The sequence below is a fragment of the Protopterus annectens genome, chromosome 2.part1 (genome assembly GCF_019279795.1).
Source record: "Protopterus annectens isolate FY-2018-M chromosome 2.part1, PAN1.0, whole genome shotgun sequence".
NCBI lineage: Eukaryota > Metazoa > Chordata > Ceratodontiformes > Protopteridae > Protopterus > Protopterus annectens.
In genome coordinates, this window is record NC_056729.1 from 266,236,317 (window position 1) to 266,253,214 (window position 16,898).

Here is a 16,898-nt window from a genome sequence, read left to right on the forward strand (position 1 = left end):
GTTTCTACAACACTAGGACGACTGCCCTCAACTCTAGGACAGTTATGAAAATAAACCCAGAGGACTTTATCCAGTTTTTGGGAGAGAGACTCGCAAGTGGACTCCTGCCATGACCCGAGTTTGATAGGCCAAGCTCCCCTCTGTCTCATCCGCTCTATTTCGCCAAATGAGCCTTCTTCCAGAGGGGACTATGGAGATCCCTCACTACCCTCACAGTCAGTACTCAAGGTGATGGACTCAGATGGGAGAGTCTAGGTGTTTTCTCTTACAAGCTCAGGGAATGTGCCTCCTGACTCCTTAGAAGACTATCTCAGCGCATGGGCAGCTGGTTTGAGGTCAACAAAGCAAATCTGACCTGTGGATGCCTGACAAAAATAAGACAAGACAGAGAGCTGTGAGGTGAAACAGTGGCCAATGGAACCTGTGCATCAACTAACTTGGGTGAAGAAATTACTCATCATCTGGAAAGCTCTACCTCCCTCCACTGGATCCAGAGAGACCACTCCCCGCTGTAATTCGCCTTCAGAGAAAGACATACTGCCGCTGGTGGGATCCTCAAAGCAGAAAAAGTTGTAAGCCCCAATGAGGGAATCTGCACGGAATCAAAAAGCCAGTGCCTATGACACCACCAGAGCAAAGGGCAACAGTCCTGCTAATGAAGATAAAGGCATCAACCTGAAATCTTCTGGTCCAAGATTCAACCTGGATTCGAAGCTGGAGTAGAATGAGTCAGAATGATACTCCCTTGGAGCAGGGGTATGGAACTATTTCTGGGCCACAGGATCAGGTAAGAATGGTTTAGAGGAAACTAAAGCAGACATATATGAACCACTGAGACGGCCAGAATCTGGGCTATTTGGAGTGATCCAACTACCTTTGGAATGATCCCATCTCAGTCTGAGTCTTAAGGAACTTCTGCATCAGGCGATCCAGATCAGCCCCCGATGTACACTATGACGTGAAGGACCAAATGTAGAGAAGTCAAGAAAGGTCTTGGAGGATGGTCCAAGTTGTCAGACACCAATTTCTTTGAATAATCATGAACAGTTACTGGATCCATAAGCTCTGGATCAGGAGTACGTTTTGATGTTCAAGCCCTATGCTCCTCAAATCAAGGTACCTTTGGATATGGGGTTGGAAAGAAAGGACTCACTTCGTCTGGTCTTTTCTTTGTATCAGACTCATGTTTTGAAAGTTTGATTATTTTTTTTAAACTTCAGGAACATCTGATCTGCAAGTCGGATGCCCTTGACAATCAGTTTACTCCTCCTAGTGGCCTGAGGTTCTGGGTCTAATGAAAGCAGACTTCACAAGAGAAAGAGGTGAGGAACTCCTAAACACAGGACCCACAAATTGTGAAGGTCCTGAGGAGGAATTTTATGACCACACACTGTGCATTTCTTATAGGTTCATAGTTTACTAGGCTACCACAAAGGCCTTTTTAAGCCTAGCGATGCATCCCAAATCTCTGACAAGTTCTGCTACCCTTAATAAGTATAAGCATGGGCCTGGGAGATGAACCACTTATAGGCTACTTGCGTCCATTAGAGAGACAGGTGCCAAACCATGGATGAATTTCCAGTTTCCCATCCAATTGTACAAGATGCACTTGAATCGGGTTAGGGAGGAACTCTGCTTCACATGGATGGAGGGCCTGTTCCATAGACGGGGTAGTCTCTGGGATATTACCTTTCTCTCGCAAGCAGGTCCTATTTATTACAGGCAAGGATTAAGATTTAGAATGGGTAATTCTGGTGCCATTTGTTTTGTGGATATGCAGGAGGTCCCTCAGAGTGGGGTCTGAATGCCCTGCATACCAGGCATAGATCTCTCACTCAAAAGCCTGTAGGAGACAGAATACAGGGATTTGGCCTTGAAGCGGTCAGCATAGGACATATTAATTATGCCATCTATTTTTAGTGAGGAACCTCTGTGGACGTTCCAATTGTTGAATATGCCTGGTTAGGTAAATACAAAAGGGGGCACTGTACTCAATGACAGGTCTGATAAATGCCAAACACAGTGGGACAATGGCTTCCTTGGACTTGGATGTCAATGAGTTTGTACTAGTTCCCCGCCTTACCTGTAACTAGTCTAGTCTGTGTACAGATTTGCTGCATCTAGGACTCTCTGTAAGCTTCAAAGCCCCCCAAGCCTTTCTGTGTTGGAAGGAAGCCTTCTAGCTTCTCAGTGGGAGTGGTAAGCATTAGGTAGCCTATCTACCACAAGAGGAGTGGTTCCTGGTCCCGAAATTGTAGCTACTGGCCGTTTGGGCAGTTTTCTTCCATCTCTTTCAACATTCTGGTTTAAAAGCCGCACTTGCGCTCGTTTCCCACCTTTCCTGTAACTAGCCTAGTACAGATACAGAGTTGCTGTATCCAGGACTGATGGTAAGCTTCTGAGCCCTGCAAGCCTTTCTGTGTTGGAGGAAAGCCTTCTAGCTTATCAGTGGGAGTGGTAAGCACTAGGTAGACTGTCTACCATGAGAGGAGAGGTTCTTGGCCCAGAAATTGTAGTTTATTGACCATTTGGACAGTTTGTCCGTCTCTTTCAACTTTCTGGTTTAAAAGACCACATATGTGCTTGTTCCCCATGTTTCCTGTAACTAACCTACTGGGTAGCACTAGAAAGCCTTAAACTGATACAAGCCTTCTAGCTTAGAAGAGATACTTTGGAGTGATTAAGTATCAGTTTTCTGTACTTTCTTGCTGTACTTAACTGTTTTCCACCTGAACGCAGATTTTTCAGCATTTATTGTGATTTAAAAGCTTGTTTTTTTCACATATCATACTTATTTGACTGCCTACACTTTTAAAAAGATTTTTTTTTTAAATAATTTAACTGTTGTACACTACACACTAAAGGGCGATAGCCTTTTCTGATTGTTTGTAGTCATTTAAAGCTGTTTTAAAGTGTATTTTATTTTTACTGTTTTTGTCTTATCTTTAAAAAAAAAAATTCCTTCTTTCCTGCCTTTCTAAGCTAGTATAATCCAGTTTTCAGGCTAGTGCTGAATTCAGGGCTATGATACTAGTCTCAGAGTTGCCCATACCTTACTTGGATAGAAGGAAGTTTCTCTGTTCACCTGTGAGAGAGGGGAGCTTTGAGCAACCTATCTGTCCCTGCAGGAGCGGTTCCAGCCCAGAATTTAGTAGTTTAATTGCCATTTTTGGGCTCATTTCTCTCTCCATTTCCCCACTATAAAAACCGCGTTTGCAAAGTTTTGCGCACCGGGCAGCGCCGGTTAGCTATGGTTAAATTATTTCAGGCTCCACTAAGTCTCCTCTTCAGTTTTCCCCTTGAAACTAGTCTAACTCTCAACCTAAGCACTCAAAAAGCATCCTACAACCCAGCACTTGCTCAGACCTAATAGCAAGCACTAATATACCCTGACACTGACTGCCCAGCAGGGTAAGGCTCTTTATTCACCTCTCACCAACCAAGCGACTAAGCAGCTCACCCTATTATTCAAGCATGACCAAAGGGCCATTTCAGGTGTACTCTCCAGTCCAGCTGGTGAATCTGGGTATCCTGAGGCAATGTTACAACTGCCTCATGTACACAGACAACCCTCTCCTCCTACCACAAAATACTAACATATGCGAGAGATGCAATTATACAGCCAAACTGGAAGCTAAGCTGTCTCCACCCAAGACTGGAACAGACAGTCAAGAGGAGAAGGTTAATACTTGCACCACACCTCCAGCCGCACAGAGACCTACTAAAACAGCACTGGCAAAAAAATACACAAAATCATACTCAGAGGCTCTAAATAAAAATCTGCAAAAGCATCAGAGACCTCCAAAGCAGACACCCAAACAACCTGCACCTCCCATCACAAACCAGACAACACATAAAACACAAAAACAGTGTGCCGCACAATCACAGCCCTTACGGCAAAATAACATGCCTAACACACTAGTAATAGGTGGCTCTATAGGCAGGCACACTGACGTCCCACTCACTAGGATGGACAAGCAGAACGTTACTGTTAGCTGCCTGTCGGGAGCCAAAATCCGCCACATAACACAAGCACCCAGGTCACTCCACAAGTACAAATGACTGTCACTGTTCATGTTGGTGTGAATGACCAGAGACGTAACTCCGTGGACTACATGAAGACAGACATGGAAGAGTTCTCTGATCATGTAGCCCAGGCTGGTATGACCCTGACTAGCATCCTGCCCTTAACCAAGGATGATACCTCAGTATAAAGAAAAAATTATCAATTTCAACAATTGTCTAAGCTTCTGGTGTCATTCAAAGGGGATCCAGTGTCTGTCAGCCTGGGACGACATGCTCGACAAGCCACGTTGCTTCGCAAGAGACAGCTTGCTCCTGTCACCCCTAGGCTTTCGAATACTGGCCAAGGCTCTTGCTGCCCCCCATAGTGCCTTTTTTAGGCAAGGCTCAAAAGTCAAACCCACCTCTGTAAACAGCACAATTAAGAAAAAACTGAGGGTTATGCTACTCAACGCCAGGAGTTTAAATCTCAAAATGCATGCGCTCGAGGCACTCCTCAGTATGGAGAAAGTACAGTTGTGTACACTTACCATAAATGTAGATGTTCGAGTGTATTCACTGTTGCAGTCATTACATTTGGGTAATCTGCTGGCAGGTTGCCCTCAGTTGGCCTGATTAACAAAGTCTTGGGTCCTGCGTGGGTTGCTGTCCCTTCTTCCATGACGTCAGGGGTATAACACACGCAGCAGATGCCATTACATCAGTTTTTCTTGCCCCAGATGTCAGGTGCCCCCCAATGGGGAGCCAAATATTTAAGTAATTAAAAACTCAAAAATATACCTCCAAACAAAAGCAAATACACCAAAAATGCTTTTAAGCATAGCAAAGGAGAAAAGAGGTATAGTAAGAGAAAAAACAGGGGATGAAGGGAGGGTAACCAGGACTGCAACTGTGAATACACTAACATCTACATTTATGTTAAGTGTACACAACTGTACTATGTTCTTCGTGTTTCACTGTTGCAGTCATTACATTTGGGTAGATTCCCAAAGCTATAGTTGGGAGGATGGATTTATACAGAATTAGGACCAGCTATAAGGCCCTGCAGGACAGCAGAGGAAAAATCAGCTCTGGATTTAGAGAAAAAAGGTTAATGGTAATGTTTGGTGAACGTATGAACTGAGCTCCAGGTAGCAGCTTCTAGAAAGTCTCTGGTAGGAACACCTCTGAGAAAGGCTGTAGAAGTAGACGCAGCCCTGGTGGAATGAGATCTGATCCCCTGGGGGATAGTTTTACCACAGTGCATATAGCAGAAACAAATGCAAGCGTTTATCCATTTGGAAATAATCTGCTTTGAAATAGCCTTTCCCTCTGCCCCTGCAGCAAATGCCACCAGTAGTTGTTCAGATTTTCTTTGAGATTTTGTCCTACTTAAGTAAAATCTAAATTGTCTGTGTACATCCAATGAATGCAGAATCTGTTCCCCCTTGTTCTGTGGATTGGGAAAGAAAGTTGGCAAATGAGGTGTCTGATTAAGAGCCACACTGGATACCACCTTAGGCATGAAGAATGGATTGGTCTGGAGAGACACCCTGTCCGCATGAAAAATAATGAAAGGTTCCACTGCCATAAGAGCCTTAACTCGGAAATCCTTCTAGCTGAAGTGACTGCTAAAAGGAAAGCTGTTTTCCAGGAGAGAAATTTTAAGTCTGCAGTAGCAGCTGGCTCGAAAGGAGGGAGAGAGTGTTTTTCCAATACAAAATTGAGGTCCCAGGCAGGGGTTGGAGATGATCTGGGTGGTCTTAAGTTTTTGGCCCCTCTGAGATACTGCTTTAGCAGAGGATGAGAAAAGAGGGGAGGTTCTGTGTTGTAATGAGCTGAAATTGCTGAGGCATGGATTTTTATGGAAGAAAAGGACAAGCCCTTGTGAAGCAACTCAGTTAAATATTGTAAAAACTGAGGAGTATTGGGCACTGTTGTGGTTATCCCTTGTGACTGATTCCAGGCACAGAATCTTTTCCATTTGTCAGCATAAGATTTTCTAGTACTAGGCCTCCTTGCCTCCCAAATGACACCCATCACAGATTTGCTGAGGGATGCCAAGGGTGAATTTAGGTGATCAGCAGCACTGCAAGATTCAAAGTTTGGAGCAGAGTGTGCAGAATTTGCTTGTTCTGCTGAGACAGTAAGTAAGGTGTCTGAGGCAGGTGCCACAGTGGAAGGTGTGACATTGCGCAGGAGTGGGTACCAGCGTTGGCGAGGCCAGTCTGGAGCAATCAAAATTAATTTTGGTTTGTCCTGTTTGACTTTTAATAGAACTTTGGAGAGCAGAGGCAGAGGGGGGAAAAAGCTGAATGATAGAGCATCCACTTTCCAAGCTTTTTTGTGATGAGTTCTTGTGCAGAATTTGTCCAACTGATAGTTTTGGGGTGAGGCAAAAAGATCTATGTCTGGACTCCCCCATTTGCATGTCAACATGTTGAAAATTCGTGGTTCCAGTTTCCATTCTTGTGGGTCCATAAGATTTGTGCTTAGTTCCTCTGCCAGAGTATTCAGCTTTCCTGGCAGGAATTGAGCTTGTAGTTGTATTTGGTAGGTCAATGCCGTGTTCCACAATGCCATGGCTAGTCTGCAAAGGGGGTAGGAATGTGTACCCCCCTCACTTGTTTATGTACCACATAACTGTGGTGTTGTCTGTCTATCATTAATTGTCCTGGATGAAGGTAGTCCTTGAAGGCTGCCAGTGCATTCTGTACAGCTAGCATCTTTTTGATTGATATGAAGGTGCATTTGATTTGGACTCCATTTTCCCTGAATGCACTTCCCTGCCAGATGAGTCCCCCAAGCATAGTCTGATGCATCTGTAGTTAGGGTTTGGGTGGCAGGTGGAGTGAATGGCAGTCCCTTGTTTTGATAGCAGGCCTCTGCCCACCATAGGAACTCTAGTTGCAGGCAAGGTATGATAGGAATCATTTCCAGGCTGTGTCAATGTTGACTCCATAAACTCCAAGTACCACTGAAGTTTCCTCATATGCAGTCTTGCATATGGCATTAGAAGAATGCAGGTCGCCATGAACCCCAAGGCTTGCAGAATTTGTCTTGCAGATATAGCAGGGTTTTTGTGGCCACCTGTATGAAGTAAGTCACCAAATGAATTTGCTTTTCTGGCGTAAGGTAAGCCATCTGGGCAGTTGTATTCAAGCTTGCACCCAGGAATGTAATTTTTTGTGAGGGTACCAGTTGTGATTTCTTTTTAAGGTGCACCCTAGACAAGTTAGAACCTTTTTTTTACAAACCCCAGATGTTTTTGAAGAATGTCACTGCTTTCTGCCTGAATTAGACAATTGTCCGGGTATGGATATATTTGAATATTTCTTTGCCTGCAAAAATGCAATTACTGGAGCCAGGCACTTTGTGAAGACCCTGGGCGCAGTAGATAAGCCAAAGGGCAGTGCAGAGAACTGGTAATGCAAATAGCCTGCTTTGAAGCGAAGGTATCTTGTGCAAGATTCCGATTGGGATATGCAGGTAAGCCTCTTAAGTCTAGAGTTACGATCCAGGCATCTTTGCCTAGCATAGGAAGTAACTGTTGAAGAGTCAGCATCTTGAATTTTGGAATGTCCAGAAATGTGTTTAGAGTAGATAAGTCCAGAATTGGACGCCATGATTTGTCTTTACTGGGTAGCAAGAAAAGTCTTGAATAGAAACCTTGTCCCTTTTCCTCTTCTGGGACTGGTTGAATAGCTCCCATGTTCATGAGAGACAGTACTTGTTTCTGGGCCTCTGCCCACTGATTTTTTTTTTTGGGGGGGGGGGGTCTGGCCATCCATTTGGGATTGGCAACGTGTGGAAATGAAATCTGTATCCCTGGGATACTATATTTAAAACCCATTTGTCCTTGGTTGTAAGTAGCCAGTTTCTTACACGAAGTGCCAGTTTTCCCCCCAAAGTGGCGGCTGAAAGGTAAGTGCTTGGTAATTGTACAGGCAAGTCACTGAGACTGATTACCATAGGGAGGTGACTTGTTGTTTCCAGATTTGGAGAAGGAGGCACCCCATTGTTCTGTTCTAAAAGTTCCTTGTGACTGAAACCTGGAGCCTTTGGAATGTCTGGGTTTGACTTGAGTGGCTCTCGAAAGAACTGGAAAGGAACAGTTTTTAGTATGCCAGTGCCTACTAAATCTTGGAGATTGCACTTGTAATAAATCTTTCACAGTTTGCATAGATTTAGCTTTATCTTCCATCTTTTTTAAAACTTCTTCAGCCTTTTCATCAAACAGACGGTCCTCTTGTAAAGGAACATCCAACAATTTTGCTTTAACATGATCAGGCAGAGTTTGCTCTTTAGGCCAAGCATGCCTTATTAGCACAGACCCAGTTACAGCAGCCCTGCAAGAGGCCTCCAAAGAATCAAAACCATTTTGCAAAGTATGTTTTCCAACTTGTTCAGTTGAATGCAGTAAATCCTGCAAATCTTTATTTTCCACACAGTCAGAAAATAACAATTTTCTGTTTAAGCAGTCCCATGATATGCTGCTGGTATTTAAGCATATGAAATTGACAGTTTAAAGCCCTGATTGCCAAGGTTGCAAAAGTATACACCTTCTTACCCAATCTATCCAGCACCCTGGAATCTCTATCAGACGGGGTAGGATTTTTAGCAGTAGAGGCCTTAATGCCCTTGGGACCCTGAGAAATGGTTTCAGGATCTGCAATAGGATTTTTGAAAAGGAATTTATGGGAGTCAGGAACCCTGTAGCATCTGTCTGGCTTACAAGGAGCCGGAGGCAGAGAATCGGGAACCATACTAGATTCTGAAAAAACATCAACTATGTCTAGGACAGGAGGTATAGCCAAAGGCCTATGTTGAGGAAGAAGAAGAAAATCCCCAAGTCTTTTCTTAGATTCAGAGAAATCCTGACTTTCCAGTGGAAATGTTCCCGTAAGGTATGTAAAGTTTCCCCAAAAGAAAAATCCTCAGGGGGAGAAGCAGAAGGAATGGAATCTTCTGCATCAGAGTCCTCATAAGTAGGTATAGAAAAACCCTGTTCATTAGAAGTCAGAAGAAATAGAATCTTGTTCAGAAGATTCATAATCGATGTCTTGCCTATACATCTTAGAAAGGTTCAGAGTAATTAAATATTCAGCCATTTTGATAATTTGTTTTTTAGGCATAGAGGCCTGCACATGTGGCCCAGGCGTCGTCTTTTTTTTTTTTTTTTTAGACAGATTTAGATTTTGGCCTTAATTTTGAAGATGGCGTCGGTCTAATATACAAATCTGTAGGCCTGAAAACACCCTCAGAAGCCGGTGCCTGTATAGCGGCTCTGGACCCATCTAAGGTAGAGACATCCACTGGTTCCATATCTGAAGCATCTCGTGGCATACTGGACTCCGAATGGGTCTCAGTAGAGGTCTGCGAATCAGAAGAAGTGGGTATCAAGGGCTGCAAAAGCACCTCACTGAGTACCGGCGAACTGGCTTAGGAGAAGCGTCATCAGTTCTGGACCTAGACTGCCTTTTCCTTTGTGTTTTTTATGTATTCCAGTAGTCGGCTTGCTAACAGACGACATTTCTGGATAATTAAAGCATGAGCCAAAATATTTTGAAGCAAAAATATACCAATGTTTAATAGTGCATTGATTAAATTTAGCACAAAACCGACAGCAAAGTACGTTGTGGTCAGGGACTAGGCATAGAATACAGTACAAATGAAAATCCGTACGAGGTATTTGCTTCCCACAGGTAATGCAATTACTAACTTTTACTGATATCGGTAAGGAGCAACAAAAAGTTTCCCCAAAAGGGTACTTAGCTTTTTAGTTAAAGACTTCGGTTCTGAAACTCGAAAACGAAAATTTCAGGAGTCGGCACTTGGGAACTGCTTCTGCTTCGGGCACCACACGGTAAGAAAGACTGATGTAATGGCGTCGGCTGCATGTTTTATACCCCTAACGACCTGACGTCATGGAAGAAGGGATAGCAATCAACGCAGGACCCAAGACTTTGTTAATCAGGCCGACTGAGGGCAACCTGCCAGCAGATTACCCAAATGTAATGACTGCAACAGTGAAACACGAAGATCATCATCAACATCTGTGCAGTAACTGAAACCTGTTTCAAGGCTCCAGAGAGCACCCCAGCACTACCGGGCTACAACTCATACCACACGTTTCTGCCACAGAACACGGACCAAAACACAAAAGGAGGGGGTGTATCCATATTCATCAAGGATACCTACACCTCCAGGTTAGTGGCGCAGCATACCACTAAGATCATCCATGTGCAACTAACATTGGGCAAATCTGCAATGCAAATTGTGGCCTGCTACAGATCACCCTCCATGACCCAGGACCACCACTTCACTTTTCTGGAGACACTGGAAAAGATGAAAGTCCTACCGAACACCCTGATATTGGGCGATTTCAATTACCCTACCATTCACTGGGAAAACTACTCTAGTACAAACTCCCAGGCCCAGCGCTTCCTGGAATTCAACTCAAACACATTGGATCAGCTGGCAAACTTCCCTACCAGAGGTGAAAACATATTGGACCTGGTCATTGCCAACATGGGCGACAGGTGTTCCACACCGGAGGGCAACCCATCACTGGTTAGATCAGACCATGAACTAATCACTCTGGATGTCCACTCCCCACCACCACCACCAACTAAGGAAACCACAGTAAAAAAACTTTTCTAAAGCAAACTTCACCTTACTGAAGACAGAGGTGGTAAGTTTCAGAGCCCCCACGCTAAAGGATAATGTTGCCCAAGATGCAGAATCCTTTACAAATGCACTCTGAGCACCTACAAGGATGCATGGATCATACCATACCTAGCAAAACCAAGACTCACTCTTCTAAGAGAAGGAAACCAGTTTGGTGGACCCCTTCCATAAACAGGCTATACAATAGAAGGAAACTAGTTCAGAAAAAAAGCAAATCCCAAGAAGGAAAGACATCCCTGATCAGTATCAGTAAGAAACTATGGTACCTCATGAAATCATCCAAGGCTAACTTCGAAAGAAAAACAGCCAAGAGTTCAAATGATAACCACAAAGCCTTCTTTAGCTATGTTAAGAATCTAAGTGGCAAACTTGCAGATATGCACTGAACTAGTGCAAAATGGCACAAAATATACTGAACCTACTGATATTGCCAACATTCTGGCAGATAGATTCAGTGCAAACGTCACCCCCCTCTCACCCCCAAAAGGGCCCACAATAATACCGGAAAAGTGTAGTGACCCAAAAATCACAGATGCACAGGTGAAAACAGCCCTTTCAAAAGCCAAAAAAACAGCGTCAGTGGGACAAGATGGTGTCCCAGGCTGCGTCTTGCACAAACTAACCTCCCACCTAAACACGCTGCTCAACCTCAGCCTCTCCACAAGCTGTGTGTCCACAGAATGGCACACAGCAATGGTTATTCTTCTCCACAAAGAAGGGGCCACAACTGGCCCTGGTAACTATCGCCCCATAAGCCTGACTAGCCTGGTCTGCAAGGCTATGGAGCGCATCATCATGAAACTCATTAGCAAAGACATTGGGAACCTCCAAACACTTGACCCAACCCAGTTCGGCTTTAAGGGCAGATCATGCCTACTAAATCTGGTTAACTTCTTTGAGACAGTCACTAATGCCATAGATGAAGGAAAGGTGGTCCACACAGCCTACCTTGACCTCGTGCTAAAGCTTTCAACACCTTTCCCCACTCTGGTATTACAGAAAACTCACCAGCCTGAACATAAACCCCTACGTCACGAGATGGGTTGCCAACTGGCTTACAGGCAGAACTCACACGGTAAGAATAGCGGGCTCCAGGTCAGACTCTAAACCAGTCACAAGTGGTGTCCCGCAAGGTTCGGTCCTGGGACACCTACTGTTCGGCATATACTTCTCGGAAGTACAGGCAAACAGAGGAGGACTATGTTTAACCAAGTTCGCTGATGACTGCAAACTGGGAGCCATAACTGACACTCTGGCCGACACGGACATCCTCCAAAAGGGCCTTACTGAGATGGACACCCGTTGTCAAAGTCATGGCCTCAAGCTAAAAGCCAAAAAATGCATAGTCATCCCATTTGGGAAAAACAAAACACCCACGAATTATCACATAGGTGGCAGCACCCTTAATACAGAAGGGGTAATGAGAGATCTGGGGACCCAGGTAGATAGTAATCTCTCCTTTGACAATCATATTGCCAAAGTAGTTAGGAAATCCTTCTATGTGGCCCATCTAATTACTAAAGGGTTCGCATCTAGAAATAAAGAGGTTATAGTGCCCCTCTACTCGTCACTCATTAGATCCATCATAGAGTACAATGCCCCATTTGGGATGTACCTCACAAGACACTTCCAACAGCTGGAAAGACAACAAAAGTACCTCACCAAGAGGATTACTGGCCTCAAACATATGTCCTATGCAGCCAGACTGAAAAAACTCCGGCTGTACTCAGTGGCATATTGCTTACTCAGAGGTGATCTCTGCCTGACTTACAAAGCCATGTCCAACTCAGAATTGATGGACATGCTCCACCTAAAGAAACCCAAGTCACTGTGAGCCACGGGCTTTAGTGAGCTAAACCTCGCCACAACAATAAATAGAACATGCTGGAGGGACAGATTCCTGTCACAGAGACTCCCCATGCTTTGGAACAAAATTCCAAACTACATTAGGCACAGCCCCCCTCACCAAGACTCTGTGGATGGGTAACAGAAAATACACCCCTGGGATCACTTCATTAGCTCTGCTTGACAGAGGATCAGTTAAATCAATGGGACGGCGAAAGCAGACACACACTGGCTTGGCTTATAGATGCCCTTGGGCAGATAGCCTAGTACCTACCTATGAACCTATACCTTTGTTTATAACTTGAGCAACATAGAACGATTTCCTCACCACTGCAGACAGTGTCTACAGTGGTGAGGAAATCATTCTTGTTGCGCAACATATTCACAAAAGCGTGGCATCCAAATCTTGAAGTTGGCCTGCTTCTCTCTTTTCTAGTTACAAACACTACAGGAAAATAAACACAAAGAATAGCACATGAAAGATTTATGAAGTTCAAAGTCCATCTAGGATACAATGTAATCCTACATCAAAATGGAAAACTAACCAACTACAATTATCACTATTTTAACTGTTGCTATACTTCTCATGATAAAAGACATTTTCAAAGCACTTATCTGCTCGAGACTACGTTGTTGCTCGCAAAGGCAACAAACGTGATCTGGGGCAAATAGGGGGGACAGGTGGAAAAAGGGGCCCAAGGCAGGAGCACTAATTCACATGGCTCAGATATAACAAGCATTTTGAGGCCCCACGTTGAATTGGGCAGAATGAAAAAAAAGGATCTATACACAAAGTATCAAACTAAATCTTTTAGCAACATGTATGACTATTATACACTGTCCACACTATTCTGAACACATTCTATGGTAGACAGAATGATTGTCTTTCGTTGACACCAGTCATTAATGGCAACAGACAGCACAATCACCTGTCAAGCAGGAGATGCACCCCTCTATTCCTAGAGAATTTACAGAACAAATCCTCCTGTACATCCCCTCAGAAATGCTACTAAAAGATGAATTAATAATGGCATGTGCACATCACAAAAATAAGGAATATAGGTTACAGTCAAGTCTACCCAGTTAACTGTTGCTTCTCCCTTTGCTGCAGTCTCTAAGAGAAAGGTCTCCAGGATACTCCCCCTTCCCACTGTCAGTACCACTGTTGGTTTACTTTGCTACTTTTTCCTGCTTATGAAGTAGGGTTTTGATTCTTGTCAAAAACATCTGCTCTGCATCAGGCTCTAGGAAACTCTCTGTGCCTGTAGAAAAAATAACACACTGAAAAATTCAGGTAAACCATCTTGAATTTTTCACTTTGTTCTTAAAAAATCTAATGACGGAAAGAAACATTGCTTGCAGAATACTCAATAACACACAATTTCTTGCCTGGGACCTCACACTAGAAAAGGGACTTTTTATTTCTGAAAACATTGCAATACTGAATCATCCGTCTAGTTTTTTATATATATATATATATATATATATATATATATATATATATATATATATATATATAGAGTCAAAGGAGTCACTGAACAAATGCACAATGTGCCCTTTCACACACTATTTCACTTTCAGATATCACAGTCTACTTTAACATGCTTGCCTAGAAAAGACCGGTGGATCCCTACAAGGCATAGATGATTTTGCCAGGCTCTATGTTCCATCTCTGTGAGTCTGCCTTCCAGGATTTCTATTGGATTCGACTGCCTACTATGACTGTTGACCATCCTTGCTTCTTTCTGCAGTAACATAACAATCTGTTTGGGCTAACAAGTATTTTCCATTTCCTTTGTCCCTGTCTGAATTTGTAACATACTGGCTCCACTTCTCATCCATTTTGTTTGCTTTAATAAAATTGGTTCAATCACAAGATGGCCAACTCTCTCCCACTGAGCTTCTTACCATAGTACGTTCCTTCTTTACAACAGTTCACACTATTGGATCTTGCTGCATTACTTTCAACTTCATTTTTTTCTCTCCACCCTACTCTGCTCTTCATTTCAGAACACTGCTCTCCTGAATTACTATAAATGCCTTGATTCACCCAGAGGGAAAGGATAAACACCAGCTCATTACTGGCTATCTGCCTGAAGTCCTAAATTTTACTCAGTAACAAAAATATAATTATTTACCAAAACCAGTATTGAGGGAATGAAGATATGCACCCTTGTGAAGTACAGTGAGGCTTCTCCCTATTACTGTTAAGCAGTTCTTATGGACTTTATACAGACTCGGCTTCTAATAGTCTCTAAACAAAAGCTGATATTGCCCAAAATCTGCTACCGAACGGAAAACAATGTGAATTTGCACATGCAAATAGTTATTTCTACATCTCACTACAGGAGAAAACAGCTTGTGTGAATGGGACTTCAAAAGTACACCTGCAGATTGAGGGGGCTAATTTTTGAATAGTAAACCCCACATCTGCCAACAAGTGCCACGCACTTTCCCAGTCTGCATGTCTGATGTACAGAACTGCTGTATCATTTTGGGTTATCTTTTATTACGAAGGCCGCACTCATGGAAATCACAACATGCATAATCATTTAAATTCTGTACATACTTACTTTTCTCTATCTGTTTTGTAGATGCGAGCTATCTCTGGCACTAGTGGGTCATCTGGGTTTGGATCACATAACAGTGAACAAATGGACAAAAGCACTAGGAAAGAAGCGTAACAAGTCAATTTTCTGGCCAAGAGATAACCGTTGCATCATTAACTATGCTTGCCACAATATGTTTAGCATATTCAACTACAAAAACAGCTGCGTGAGGAAATCACTTTTTAGATCTTTGAAAGTATGTGTACTGCAGCAGTAACACAATAAAGCTGTATAAACATACTCATTGCAATACTACAGTTTAAATATGGAAAACCAGTACATCATTCAAAACTAGCCTGATGTGGAAATCTTTAACCCAGTTAGACTTTCAGAGCTTTGGACATCCCCAGAGCACTGGCGTATTATTCCTCACACCAAGGTCACAGCAGAAAAATTAAGGGAACTACAGTGGGACAGCAGATAGTGTTGTCACCTCATAATAAGAGGCTCCCCAGTTTGATTCTCGGCAGGGGGAGCCTTCTGTGTCCTCCCTGCATTTGTGTAGGTTTCCTCTCAGTGCTCCGGCTTCCTCCCACATTCCAAAGACATGCAGTGGGTGGACTGGATACTCTAAACTGGCCATAGGTTAGTGTGCATGTGAGTGGTGTGGAAGAACTACAGTGGTAGGGGCTAGCCACCAGGCGGTCTAAAAAGTACAGTTGTGTACACTTACCATAAATGTTGATGTATTCACTGTTGCAGTCATCACATTTGGGTTATCTGCTTGCAGTAGCCCTCAGTTGGCCTGATTATCAAAGTCTTGGGTCCTGCGTCGGTTGCTGTCTCATCTTCCATGACGTCAGGTAGTCAGGAGTATAAAGCATGCAGCCGATGCCATTACATCAGTTTTTCTTGCCCCAGATGGCATGTGCCCCCCCCCCCCCCCCCCAATGGGAAGCAATTAAATATATACATGAAAGGTTATACCTCCAACAAAAAAGCAAATACACCAAAAAGCTTTTAAGCATAGTAAAGGAGAACAGAGGTACAGCAGAAGTCAGGGGGCTGGAAGGAGGGCAACCAGGACTGCAACAGTGAATACACTATCATCTACATTTATGGTAAGTTTACACAACTGTACTATGTTCTTCGTGTTCCACTGTTACAGTCATCACATTTGGGTAGATTACCAAAGCTAAGGATAGGAGGAGGAATTTAGACAGCATTAGGACCAGCAATAAGGCCCTGCAAGACTGCAGTGGCAAAGCCAGCTCTGGATTTAGAGAAAATGGCAAATGGTAATGCTTGGTGAAAGTATGTACAGAACTCCAGGTAGCAGCTTCTTGGATGTCCCTGGTAGGAACACCTCCAAGAAAGGCTGTAGAGGTAGATGCAGCCCTGGTTGAGTGTGGTCTTTTCCCCTGTGGGATAGGTTTTCCATAATGCTTATAGCAGAAATGAATGCGATGGGGTATCCATTTAGAAATGGTTTGCTTTGAAATGGCCTTCCCTCTTGTCCTGCAGCAAATGCTACCAACAGTTGTTCAGATTTCCTTTGAGGTTTAGTCATGTCCAAGTAAAATCTAAGTTGTCTGTGCACATCTAAGGAATGCAGTATCCATTACCCATTGCTCTGTGGATTAGAAAAGAAGGTTGGCAAACTAATGGACTGATTAAGAGCCACATTGGATACTACCTTGGGCATGAAGGAGGGATTGGTCCTGAGGGACACCTTGTCCGCATGAAAGATGATGAAAGTTTCCCCAACGGGGTACTTGGCTTTATTGAAGACTTCGTATCTGAAATTCAATT

General features: G+C 43.5%; 1 long non-coding RNA gene across 1 annotated transcript in view; it reads right to left on the reverse strand.

Annotated features, from left to right (window-relative positions):
• The window catches only part of LOC122794015, a 223,090-nt gene extending 207,765 nt beyond the window's left edge, over positions 1–15,325 (reverse strand). The window contains exon 1 of the long non-coding RNA XR_006363606.1: positions 15,111–15,325. This is a non-coding gene — a long non-coding RNA (uncharacterized LOC122794015). The remainder of the gene's footprint in view (positions 1–15,110) is intronic.
• Between the last annotated feature and the right edge of the window lie 1,573 nt (positions 15,326–16,898).